This window comes from Dermacentor variabilis, chromosome 3, assembly GCF_050947875.1.
Source record: "Dermacentor variabilis isolate Ectoservices chromosome 3, ASM5094787v1, whole genome shotgun sequence".
NCBI lineage: Eukaryota > Metazoa > Arthropoda > Arachnida > Ixodida > Ixodidae > Dermacentor > Dermacentor variabilis.
Genome location: NC_134570.1, coordinates 91,158,410 through 91,171,823, shown reverse-complemented (window position 1 = coordinate 91,171,823; position 13,414 = coordinate 91,158,410). Strand labels below are relative to the sequence as shown.

The window sequence follows — 13,414 nt, the reverse complement described above, 5'->3', positions numbered from 1 at the left end:
ACACACCGACACTCGTTCCCATTCATATTCAGTCGCACCTTTCTTCGCTCGCTCGCAGTCTATGTATCCCACGTCTGTGGCACAATTGTAGAGAGAGCACACGAGTTGAGTGTATACGCGTGAGTGATTTACATGTCTATGGCTGTATAATACAGCGCGGTGGGTCGGCATGTCGGTGTGCTACGATGGTGGATTTCCGTCAGGTGTAGCACTATTCGAAACTGGCTTCTCGCTGCTTTTTTTTTTTTTTGTCGTCCGCGGCGTCATAAATTTCTATGTATAAAGTTATGGTCGATTTTTCTCGAAAGCTGACGGCTAGAACACGCGATTAAACCGCTTCCGTATACAGTTCCGCGTGCACCCGACTTAGGGATAACTGCTTTACTCAATCGCTTCCGAGTCTCGAGAGGATGTACTCATTTAAAGACACACGTCATGAAGCCTTGCCCTGGCGAAGTTTGATCGAGGAGTACACGTCTGAATACACCGAAAGCGAATTTTTCGAGACATGATGAGGTATTATCCTTGAACCGTTATTTAACCGCCGTGGTGGCGTAGTAGTGGCTTCGGCAATGCGCTGGGAAGCGCAAGGGCGCGGGATCAAATCGCGCCGACGAAGGCCGCGTTTCAATGGGGGGCGAGCTGCAAAAAAAAAAAAAAAAAAAGCCCATGTACCGCGCATTGGGTGCACGTTAAAGAACCCCAGGTGGCCACAATTAATTCGGAGTCCCCCGCAACGGCGTGCCTCATGTTGGTATCGTGGTTTGGCTCGTAGAAGCTCACAATTCAATTCAAGGTGAACCGTTATTTATACTCAGTGAGAGCACCATTCCGGGCAAGTTGGTAATCCATTACTTAAATGATATTGCGCGACACTAAAAAACGACACAGACGTGAGAGAAGACGACACACCAAGCGCAGTTTTGCTTTTTCTTTTTCTCGGAGATAAAAGTTTATGAATAGAGCACTGCCGCATGTTTTTTTTTTTCTTATTTCCACCAAAGCTCCTTGCGGGTTGCTGTTCCTATGTCGTTGATTGTGTCGGTGGCCGCCTCGCACTCTGCAGAAATCGGCAAAAAATCCAGGCTCTTTCGCATTTAACACAAGGTTGGTTGAACGCACAGTAATCTGTGTCGCAGACATACCACTGCGTACAGATGAACGTCATTCCAGTTGACGTCGCCCAAACGTTGCCTCTCCAGCGCGGCCCTCAGAATAAACCATGCGCGGTTCATACACACCTCATTCTCGCCACCTCGCCCACGAAGAGGTTCGCATTTGCCGATCTCTTTCACATACTATGGGGCTGTCCCGGTATACCTATCCTTAGTATATATAGTCCACAGGGCTTGCACGTTACCACGACGCAGCAGTGGGAGGCCACACTGCTCAGCTCCGACCCGGCCGAGCAGGTCTGGGTCGCGGGGCGGGCAGATGCTATAGCCGCAAGGCAGCGAGGGACTCCAGGACGACTAACTGCCGTCGCCTACCGCAGCTGAAAAAAAAAAAGAAAGAAGAGACATCCATCTATCCATAGACTTCCACTAGAAGTTGAATCGCACCTTCCAACTTTTTTTTTTCCCCTGTCATTCACGATCTCGGGACATATTGGATATCATGCACTTCGTCTCTTTCCTCGCCGCTTGTGAATACGACGCGCGCAGTGTTTTCGTGCAGTTAAAAATGCCGATTAGACCGACACCCCCCCCCCCCCTCCCCTCCCTTGCAGCATCGTCCTCCTCGCGCACGCTGGCTTTTGTCCCAGTTTTCATGCTTTCGTGCCTCTTTTACGGCGCTTTTTCGGCGCATTTTCGGCGCGTGACGCGCGTGACCTTGAGCCTGGCGGTATTCTTCTCTGCATCTCCGCGTGCTTACTCGAGGGCTTTCCCCCCCGTGCACGGCTGCATTGCAAAACCCGCCGTGACCATCGGCGTGCTGCACGCACGCGCGCGCGTTTCGTGAATGCATCGAGGGCGTTCGATCTTTCTCGTTCGCGCCCCGCGAGAGAGAAATGCAGAGGAATGCGGGCAAAGCGGGACAGCCCGCGGCTTTCCTCAATAAACGCGCAGGTGGCACAAGGAGACTTAAATGACGAGGCATTGAAAAAAAAAAAAATGGTGCAGCCGGGGGGGGGGGGGGGTGCGTGGAATGAAAGGATATCGTGTTGGCGAGAAAAGAGGGGTGGGAGAAGGGAGTGGGGTTCGGTGTACTGCTGGCAAGTCAGTGAGGTAAGCCTCGGCGAGATCGAACACGGCGATAACACGAAGCTGCGCGCGTTCCATCGTTTCAGCGTGCGCGAACGAAAAAAAAAAAAAAAGAAAGAAACACTTCAGTGTTCGGGTTAATACGTTACGCATCAATAGGTTTTCCATTTGCTCGCGCCGACGGCGTGAGTTCTCTCCTTGGTCGTCGTGCCTTTGCAGTCTCTACACTCTACTTGGCCTGGATGGACTGGGGACCGTGAGAGACTTCCCGGACCACGGTGTACGCGTACGTTGTGCCGAAAACGCGGCGGTGGTTGCCGATATCGCTCGTCACGCACGACACGCGGACAGTCGTTGCAGCGGTCTCACGTATGGTGTAACCCTTCTCACCCGAATATTTCTGCTCGTTCATTTTGGATAGGCTGAGTCTCCATGCTGAGCGCCTTCTGTAAAAGTTATGCGAACCAGTAACACTGTGGACTAAATGTGCACTTGATAATTTTTCAATCAGCTTTAAGAAAATGGAGGTTGCTGACGATTCCTTTGCTAATTCGGTCTTGTCATCTCTCGCGCTCGGAGTTAGGCAAGTGTAACCTGGCATAGGCTCACACGAAATCGATGCAGTATAGGTCGTCTTTCTCTCTCAGTGGTGTATATATGTGTTTAAATAATAATAATAATAATAATAATAATAATAATAATAATAATAATAATAATAATAATAATAATAATAATAATAATAATTCAGTTACGTGCCAGGAAACAACACTCAGCTGCTCTGAGTTAGTACACAGAAAGATATAGAAAAAAAATAAAAATGTAGACCTGCAACAAAATTTGTAGTATAAGAATCAGATGAAAAAATAAAAGTGGATAAACATCCGCATAATAAGCAACAATACAACATTAACGCATAATTATGGTAACTAGTACACATACGGAGAGGGAAAGGAAGTATGTGAAGACAGATGAGTGCAGCTAGAAAGAAGGCTCAAGAATAAGTAGGAAACTCGTGAACGGAACGAAGACAACACTCACATTTTGAAAGATATCATGTTGGAGAAAATGGGAGTTGTGCAGACTTTGGATTTTCTTAAAAGGCTAGTGGTCTGCTGAAAGGGGCAGAAACGTGGAAGGGTCTGTGTTCCCTGCTAATCTACTGCGCGGAACCCGCAGTGAAACAGAGGCTACTAGATCCGGATATGCTTATTTATTTATTTGTTTGCTGTCAATACCTTCAATCGCCGTAGCTTCGAAGAGGGAGTGTTGTAACTCCATGAATGCTTTTACATAAAAAGAAGACGTTGGTACGACTGCGTCTACAGCTGAGTGATGGTAATGTAGGCTCATTATTCAAACTTGAAAAGTTGCTGGTGCGCGAGGTCAGGAATGTATAATCATGAGCTTTTTGCTGGTTAAGCTCAATTAGTATGCTGTTCGAATCGCTTGGGAAATACTCCTTACCACCGAGGAGTACTGAAGTAACGGGGTGCGTACGCATGCGAACAATTTGAGGAAAGGGAAGTGGGGTACGGAATTCTCTCGTAAGTATGCAGACAGAACCGAGCGGGCGCCGGCCTCGTGATGCTACGGGCTTAGGAGCGGACGGAGAAGCGGCTGGACCCTTTTCGCGGAGCAGTTTGTTCTAGAGAATCGAGATGGCGCTTTCGGCGACGCGCCGCACGTCGCCTCAGCGACAGCGCACGAATACGAAACCGCTACCGCTTCCACCTTGCTTCTGTTCGATCAGCTGTCGGAAGTGCAATTGAGTTTTCGTCAACGCGCTGTGCTCTAATCGTGCCGGATTGAATCGTGTGGATTGAAGACGTCTGCAGTAGTTGTCTGCAAAAATGGTGACTGACGTATTAAGGAATGGAATGAACCTGTGTGGCGCAGAAGTTCGCGGAGCGTTGCTGCAACTGTCCGTACGTGTTACCGGTACTTCGAAATCTACGGCTTTCCTCGAGGATACAGAAATTTGCTCACCCGCCAGCGTTGTATCGCTAACCTTCAAAGAAAGTGCGTCAGCCCCGGAACGCTGGTAAGAGTGAGTACCGCTCGTTAAACAATGACAAAGGGAGTAGCGCCCCTTCCTGTCATAGTAGGTGTTTCGCGCACGGTATCTACACACATCTACCCCAACTGGCACGGAATCTTACGTCCAATACATCGCCAACGAGTCAATAAGTGAATGGGCGCACACTTGAATATATGCGCACCATATACGCACAATAAATGACGGACTACACCGATAGCGCATGAATGGTCGAAGCTGAATGTTTCGTGACGGTCCATAAGAGTGAGCGAGTTACTAGCGATAATACATCTTTGCTGCAAGGTATTGGAAGATATAAAACAGCTACGTTTTAAGCCTTGCCCGCAGCAAGAACGTACCTATCGAAAGTGAGCACAACCGCGAGCGATTAGGCAGAAAATAATCAGATAGTGACAGCATGGAGGAAATCAGAAATGTGACTAGACGCTGATTCAGAATATTTGCCAAATAAAGAACGAATAGCAGAACACATTAATCCATGACTCAATTCATGGGCGGAAAGTTTGGATAGCTTGGAATACATATATTTAGCCTCGCTTTTAAAACAAGCGCCATATACGCTGCTCACGCCGTTTGGACATAGCTTATTAATCAGCTTCCAAAGCGGTTTGACATGTTCTCTGAAGCTGTGGCCAAGGCTTCGTGTCGTCCACCCAATCACCGTCTACGATATATCCCGAAATAGAGGTTTGCTAAGCCACGCCGGCGTCATACACGCCCATTGTAACCGCAGAGGCAGCGGAGACAGTTGAAGCAAGCAATGGACGCGTCCCCACGTAATCAAACATGGCAGCACCCACGGGATCGCCGCGAAAAGGGTTAATATATAAGATTGCTTATTAACGCGATAGCGCTAAAAGCGCCTTGTCGCAGAAAATTCGGTGATTGTGTCGGCGTCGGCGGCCTTGTCCGTGAGCGAACATTGTCGTATATATTTAGGTATATGCATATGCCACGCCTTGCTGTACGACGTGCGGTATATGTGGGTTATATTGCCACGCCATTCTATCACTAAAGTTGCTCGTACCTCGTCCTACAATCTTGACAAATTTATTCCTCGGAATTTTGAGAACGACAGCCCACAAACAAATGTCATGAAACAAAACACCGACAGTGCGTGCATTTTATGTTAAATCTTCCCAGACTTAAATATTAATTAGTGCGTCACAATAACAGAAATCTGAAAATGATTCAACTTTTTTTTTTTTGCGCGGCTGTGCACTATCTCCGGGATCGGCCCACGCGAGAGGCCGCGTTTTTACCAGAACGCTCGCCCTCGTGAGTGGCGTTCGCCGCCAGCGTTTCCCTGTAAACATTACGCTTACATAAGCTGCAGTTGCCAGGAAGTGTGAAAATCAGTCAGGGATCTTTGAATCCTATGCGTTCCACTCTTAATAAAATTGAAGCTTGAGCGTCCTCCAATTTTTCAGCAACCCTCTTCAACACTGCATGATCAACAGAATACGGGAAGACGATATATGATGGGTTTTACGGCAATACGAAAAAAAAAAAAACTGGTTTTAGATGAATTCATAGCCAGCCTGTTTCATTGGCACCGTTCAGAGAATGAGGATATGTAGGTAGGACTGCAGAACGCGGCAGTCCTCAATACTGCGCACCTTTTTAAACATTTTGATGTCGTCAGCGTAAAGAAGAAATGAAGACTTCTGGGTTGCTGAGGAAACGTCATTGACAAAAATTAGGAAGGGAAGCGGACCTTACGTGTAACCTTCGGGCACACCACTGGATACTGTAAAAACAAAGCTGATTGATCGTTGACGCTCGGGGAACAGGACCTGTCGAGGAGATAGCTGCGCGGTAGAGCTACAATAGCAGCTTCAACACCTTAACGCGCAAGATTCTCGAGCAGTATTTATTTATTTATTTATTTATTTATTTATTTAGTACCCACAGCGCCCATTCAGGCATTACAGTGGGGGGGGGGGGGGGGTGCAGATGAAAAACAAGCATCAAAATTGCAGGTTTGCATAAATTTGTGTAAGTCAACAACACATTATTATAGGCCGACAAAAAAAGAAAGAAAAGCACACAGCTAAGTTGCACACAGCCATATCGGAAACAGGCACGTTGCAGATGTCACATGTCACATTGGGAAAAAAAGAAAAAAAAAGAGAGTACATAAAGCACAATGATTACAGAGACTCACAATGAAAAGGCAAAAAAAAAAAACAAATTGAATAATAAGTTGGAAAAAAAAAACAATGCAGTGATTAAGATACCGTGCGACAAGGTAAAAAAAAAAAAGGCACTAAAAGAAAATGTCATTTGCAGCTGGGATTGTTTATAGGTCATGATGATTGCTAGACGTACACGGGATATTGACCAAGCGTTAGGGATCAAAAGATTCTATTGCTTTTAATGCAGAAAAGAACTTGTTAGGACAAGAAATTCGTACAATTGAGGAAGGAAGTCGGTTCCACTGACTGATAGTCCTTGGGAAAAACGAGCTGCTAAAGGCCGATGTATTACATTTGTATTCGCTTATCTTCTGTTCATGATCTTTGCGTGCTGATGTGTAGTGAGGCTGGTTTATGTACGCGTCACGCGGAATTCGAGTATGAGAGTGATATATGCTGTGCAAAAGCTTCAGTCGAAACGACGCTCGCATGATCGAAACGAAGCGGCATGATCGACTATGTCAGAGGCTTTGCTGAGGTCTCAGTAGACGGCATCAACTTCCCGCCTTTGTGTGACGGGCGTGGAGATAAAACCTGCATCGTAAAGCTGACAAGGTTGGTAGTCGCTGAGCGGCCGCAAAGAAATGCACGCCGATTTGGAACGGGTTTTACGCTGAACAGGAATGCACTGTGAATAGCTAATTCTGAAATCTTGGAAATTGCAGAGAGAAGAGAAATCGGCCGTTGCGACATCCATTTTGATACCGGATTTAAAGAGACGATAAGCGCGAGCAGTTTTCTAAGCGCATGGGGAAGTGGAATTATTAAAAGAAAACCAGCAAGATTGATATCAGCTCATATATACATGTATGCCGCCGTAGGCTTTGATAATGGCGGCCAAGATGCCATCTGGGCCGCAGGACAAAGATGACGTCAGACGCCTGAGGAATTCACTGATGAGGTGGTTGTCATAGGGTACCGAGCTGGAAGCTCCAACAAAAGAGCGCGGCTGGTGGACATGTGCTGTCAGGTGACGGCTTATATATATATATATATATATATATATATATATATATATATATATATATATATATATATATATATATGGAGTAGAAATAGCGAAAGAATTAGGGTCTGCTTGGACTTCTCCACCACAGGAGTCAAGCAGACGACTCTCCTCGTTTGCTGGAGCGCATACGAAAGTGTCCCCTAAAATCCATCCGCCGGTTATGTTCTCCAATGACTCAGTGTGGTACTTGTGATCCCCCTTGCAACGACAACAACGACGACGAAGACAACAACAACAACCGTTCTTGCAGCGCTATCCGTATTTCGAGGTGCGATTGATAGCGTGCGCCTAACGCGCCGCAGAAACATCCGCGGTGTTTTAAATTGAATTTTCGCATCGTGTACAATTCTGCGAGGCGCGCATCCTTTTGTATTATACGAGACCCCGTACATCTTGCCCATTGAAACTCTGAAGGCGTAGTTGCGACATCAGACGAAGCGGTCGTCCAGACCTTGCGAAGGTCTGCGCGAGAGCTGAAGGCCTTGCCTCCTGCGCGTTGTTATCGCGACGAGGAAGTGGGTTTTTTTTTTCTTTTTTTTTTGTTCGCCCGCAGGGGTATTGCACAGCATCTGAAACACGTTCGCATTGAGTTCACTGTTTTATTTCGTCAAGAGGAACGTAAATGGACAATAAAGAGAAAGTAAAACAGTTGAGGCTAAATTTAATAACTCCGTACGTTTATTTATTAGACGGTAATAGGTTGATTATTAGAAGACAGAATGTAGGCCAGTTTCGTTTCTTGAATTCTGCGACGGAAGCGCAGCGCCACTGCTTCAGTATATGACGTCACGGATTTTCTTTCTTACCATATATTTTGGCCGTTGCGCTTTTCACTGAACGTTATCGAAGCTTTACGAAGTTCAGCCGTTGGCTCATTTAAAATGCAATGTAGTCCACCTTTACCGATAACAAACCGTAGCCCAAGCAGGCGCAACGGCGGACTCCTCAAACGTCGTATGTGGGGTATATGCAGTCCGCATTATAATTTTGACGGAGGTCCTTCAACGGGTGCCGCCCAAAGTTTAGTTCCACCACGAGCGTACGTTCGCGTTCCGCCACCGTCGGAACGCGTGTGCCGCGGCGCAAGTGTAGAACCCCGCGACCTGGCGTACTTGTGCGCGTGCGCGCAGCTCCTCGCCGATGCAGAAGAACGCGGTTCTCTCGTGCATCTTGTGCGCCGCGAGGCAGCTTCGCCAGCGGCGCCACGAATATATATATGTACTTATATGGTTCGCCCGTAAAACTTTAGTGAGCGCGCTCTTGCGGCGCGGTGATTTGGCGGGTCGCTCGGCGTCTTCAAAGGCCTCCCCCTTCTCGCTCTGCGAAAGTGGCGTATCGCTGTAGCAACGTAAGGAGAACGCTTGTGCGCGCGCCTCGTCGAGTCCGAGCGCTCGAGTTTGTGCGCGTTGTGCCGCTACACGCTCGACGAACCGGGATAACTGCAGAGACTTCCCATTTACTGCAAACCTGCCCAGCTCCGCGCGGACGTGCCGCAGTGAGTGCATGGGGCCCTTGAAGCACGCTATAGTTTAACGCATACTTGACTCGAGTTTATTGCTTCTGCGAGAGGCCCTTCCTCGTGCGATCAGGGTCGTTGTCACGTCGTTATACGTATAGTCGCCGAGGAGAAGCTACGTCACGTGGACGGGGAGACAGAGCTCGGCAAGGATAGCACGACGATTCTGTTCCATTTGTTTTGCTTTTTTTTTTCTTGCCGCGTGCTTCGTGAAAGGTCGTAGCGGCGCTCTGCTTATATGTATACGTTATCGCGGGGATCGGCATGTCTGGAATGGTGGAATATAACGAATAGAATTGAGCAAAATGGAAACCCTACATTGTATACCGGCCCTCGTTTCGCTGTTGCGTGACTCGTTTGCTGATCGTGTGTGCGTCCGTATGTGCGTCCATCGCCACAGACAACTGTCTGTGGCGATGAGGCTGTATATAGTATACGTTGGTGAAGCGCTCGCGTGTGACAACGCCCCCTGAATGTTTATGTACAAGTCCCACATGTCTCGTTGGCGATCGTTTAAGCTGCTGGGAAGAGGAAACAATTAAGAAAATCTCATTTACTATGTATACAACACTTTATATTCGGACACCTTATATTCGGGGTTCCTATACACCTCCTTGAAGAGCATTGAATTTGGATAAGCAGGTTGAGCGGCCCTTAAAGCTCGGCTATGCCATGGACACTGTCTATCAGGAAACCATCACACACACACACACACACACACACACACGCACACGCACACATACACACATACACGCACGCACGCACGCACATACACGCACGCGCACGCACGCGCACACGCACGCGCGCACACGCACGCGCACGCGCACACGCACACGCACGCGCACGCGCACACGCACGCGCACACGCACGCGCACACACACGCACACACGCACGAGCACACACACGCACACACACACGCGCACACACGCGCACACACGCGCACACACACACGCGCACACACACACGCGCACACACGCGCACACACACACGCGCACACACACGCGCACACAAACGCGCACCCGCACGCACACGCGCACACACACACACACCCGCACGCACACGCGCACACACACACACACCCGCACGCACACGCGCACACAGAGAGAGAGAGAGAGAGAGCGTCGCTGGGCGATTTCAGTGTAGCGTGTGCGCAGGTACCAACGACCAAGCGACACAAAGGACGACGAGAAAGAGGGACGAAGCCTACACTGCGAGACGGAAATGAGATCAAAAGGTCCCGCGAATGCGTAGCCTGTTGCAAATCATCCCGCGTTGTTGTCCCTGACCGAAAGGAGCACTTGCGCAAGGCACCGGCGCTTGTTTTGGGCGGCACCGGCCCGCGGCACGACCGAACGCGACGGGTCCCCGCGGCGGCAGCAGCTGCTGCGGGCTGATCGACGTGCATGCAGGCGCGGCGGCTGCGTTGCACGCACCAAACATCGCAGCTGTCGGCCGCACGCACACCCCGCATACGTACGTGGCCGCGCCGAAAATTGAGAGCCGTCATTACGATGCGTTCGCCATGTACTACGCCGGGACGAGCCGAGTGATTGATGGCGGAGTTCTCGCGTGCGACAACGCGTATACATACGGGGTGCGCCGAGCTCTCCCGCCTTGCCAAGGCCGCGATTTCCCGCCCTTTTGTTGGTGCGCCGCGATGTGTACGCGATGCGGAAGAACAATTGATCACTACATCACGCGAGTCGTTTTTCAAAAAACTCGCGCGCTCGCTTCGAGCGGCGATGTTAGATCCGCGTGTGCGAGCTTCAGGGGGAGTCACGAGATGGCGTTGCACGCGCGCTCGCCATAGAGTGCCTCGATGCCCACGGCGGCGCTGGCACCCTCAAAGCGCAGGGACCCTAGCTTGTCAAGCGTTCAGTTGTCTACGCTCTACGTCACTCGTACACGCGGACAAACAGGCCCGCGCCGACGAGCTAGTTGTGTAGTACGCAGTCTTTGCATTGGAGATGTCAACAGCTCACACACTGTGTGTGTGCGTGTCCTTTCCCGGATGATTGACAGTTATGTGGTGCGTGGGAGAATGGGCGTGCGCGAGGTCGTTTGCGCGCGTGTTTTAGCCTGTGCAGGTATGCTTGTTGCTGAATTTGTTTCGACGTGTTACCGTGCGCTCTTGTTGTACTCAGTGTGTCAGAATCGTATACTCCGATTTTCTGATCGCAGAATTGTAGAATGCACGCACGCACACACATGCATGCAGCCATTTTACCGATTGCGTTTACGTAGTGCGAAAATAGGATTCGTATGATAAATGGGCAAACGACTGCACCTCGCAGAGATGGGACAAGGCGTCCCGCCGTATACGGGCCGTGTGCCAAGTGGCCTTATAAATTCATTAAACCGGCACCGTATGGCTTTTTGTTTTGGTATGAAAACAAACTAGACAAGCCTTTGTTTAGGCTAGAGGTGCCCAAACAAACCTGACTTCCTTCAAAGAAACGCATAGTTGCTATTTATATGTCCCGTGTGATATCTAATACACCATGTAGGTTCAGGTATATTTTCTACACTACAAAGAAAGGGAAATTGCAAGAAAGCTAGGTAGGGGAGGTGGTACTCAGTAAGCGTCCACCTAGTGGACATGTCCATTTCATCTGCTGTATAAGAGCTGATTGGTTGGGCTGGGGTACGTAGCCAATCTGCACTTCAGCGGCAGATGAAATGGACATGTCCACTAGGTGGACACTTACAGAGTACCCCACGTGCAATAATATCCCCGAAGCATTGAGAAATAACTTATAAGCTTTGTCGTAAAAATGAAGCGTAGTATTTCTCAGAGTTCCATCAAGTGAAATTTTCTTTAAAATTCAATGAAATCATCGTTCCTTAATTGGCTAAGGGGTTGACCCAATAGCTAAACCGACACCTTTAGAGCGCTCAACTTTATGTTAATTTTTCCTGAAGCAAGTCAGAAAAATGCCTTCGGCCTCCTCCTTGCGCGAGTTCTTTGTTGCCGCTGTTATCGTAAGACGGCAACACCAGTGCACGTCTTGTTCATCGTAAAACCAGTAGCATTCAATATTTTCTGATATATATATATATATATATATATATATATATATATATATATATATATATATATATATATATATATATATTGAAAATAGTGATAAGAGCAATGGTGGAACAGCTGCGACTGTTGCGGGGGGGGGGGGACAAATTGCGCCAAGGGCGAGCCTTCGCACCATCTTGCTCCAAAACGCCATTTCAGCCCAAAATTGCGCCGCACCTTCGCCGAACGAGGCATAAGAACGTTCCTTTAATTCCATCTTACAAGTAAAACCAAAACCTAAGTTAGATCATCATCATCGACGTCAACGGAGCGGCCATCGGCTGTTTTCACGCTTTTGTTGCATCTATCTCCGGTGGAGGTTGCAATTAGTGTACTGCCGCTGTAGGGCAGTTGGGTTTGTGCCCCTTGCGCTGCGGTTCAGTGTTCCTCCTACCAGCGGTGCACGGAACTCTCGCTCAAGGAGGACATCGGATCAAAAAAAGGAGTCTCGGATAATGTCTGGTCGCACCTTGTTTAGAATATATAGTTGTTGGCGGTGCCATTTTGAAAGTATCTTGTAATACGTGGGCTCAGCCGCTCACATATAATTTGCTTATATGATTCTTTGCGACCCTGCACGATCGGAAGAGCAGGTTCCGTGGTTGTATGATTTAATAAGCTTTAACATAGTATAATATTTCACAGCACAGCTAAGCAAGATAGATTGTGCACTTTAAAGAAACCTGCGGACTGATGTCTTCAATGTAACTTCGGTTTAGTCATGCACGTCCTATAGGGCGTGGTATTGTTGACATGCGCACTAATTAATCGAGCTTTCTTTTTCTTTCTTTTTGTGCTAGCTTGAAGCGAATGGTAGAAACGGATTTATACCGCGATAAACACACGCGGAAAGACATTTTGTTAAAATATAATAAAGCTAATGGTAATTTTTAGCCCTTAGGTACCTCATTGATGCGCATAAAGTCAGCTTCGTTATATTTCTTGACTATGTCGAGTAAAACTGCGACCGTGGCCTGAATAACGTAAATCTATTCCAGTGTGTTTTTATTCCAAATCCGCCATTAGACCTCCGTGATAGGTCGAAATGGCTCGGACTCCGCCCAAATGGGCTTGGCTAGAGCCATTCTGACGTATCACGAAGGCCTAATGGCGGATTTGGAATAAAAAGACATGTTGGAATAACTTTACGTATTCAGGCTCACATATTGGTTGTATATGCTGAACACATGCGCCAAATCGGACTTTTGTCTGCGCCGAAAGGTTAAATGACTGTTCCACCACCGCTGTGTGTCATATATGACACTCCATGCGGTAAGGGGTTAACCCTTAACCGTGAGGCGCTTATGCTCGTGATGCAACGCGAATGTCCTTGCGTTGCTCTTTTGTCGAAACCGCCCGAT

The 13,414-nt window shown here is 48.3% G+C and overlaps 1 protein-coding gene across 4 annotated transcripts in view; it reads left to right on the top strand.

The window, feature by feature from the left end:
• Nucleotides 1-13,414, top strand: part of LOC142576030 (uncharacterized) — a 155,598-nt gene that overhangs the window by 10,325 nt on the left and 131,859 nt on the right. The gene's annotated exons all lie outside the window — the stretch shown is intronic.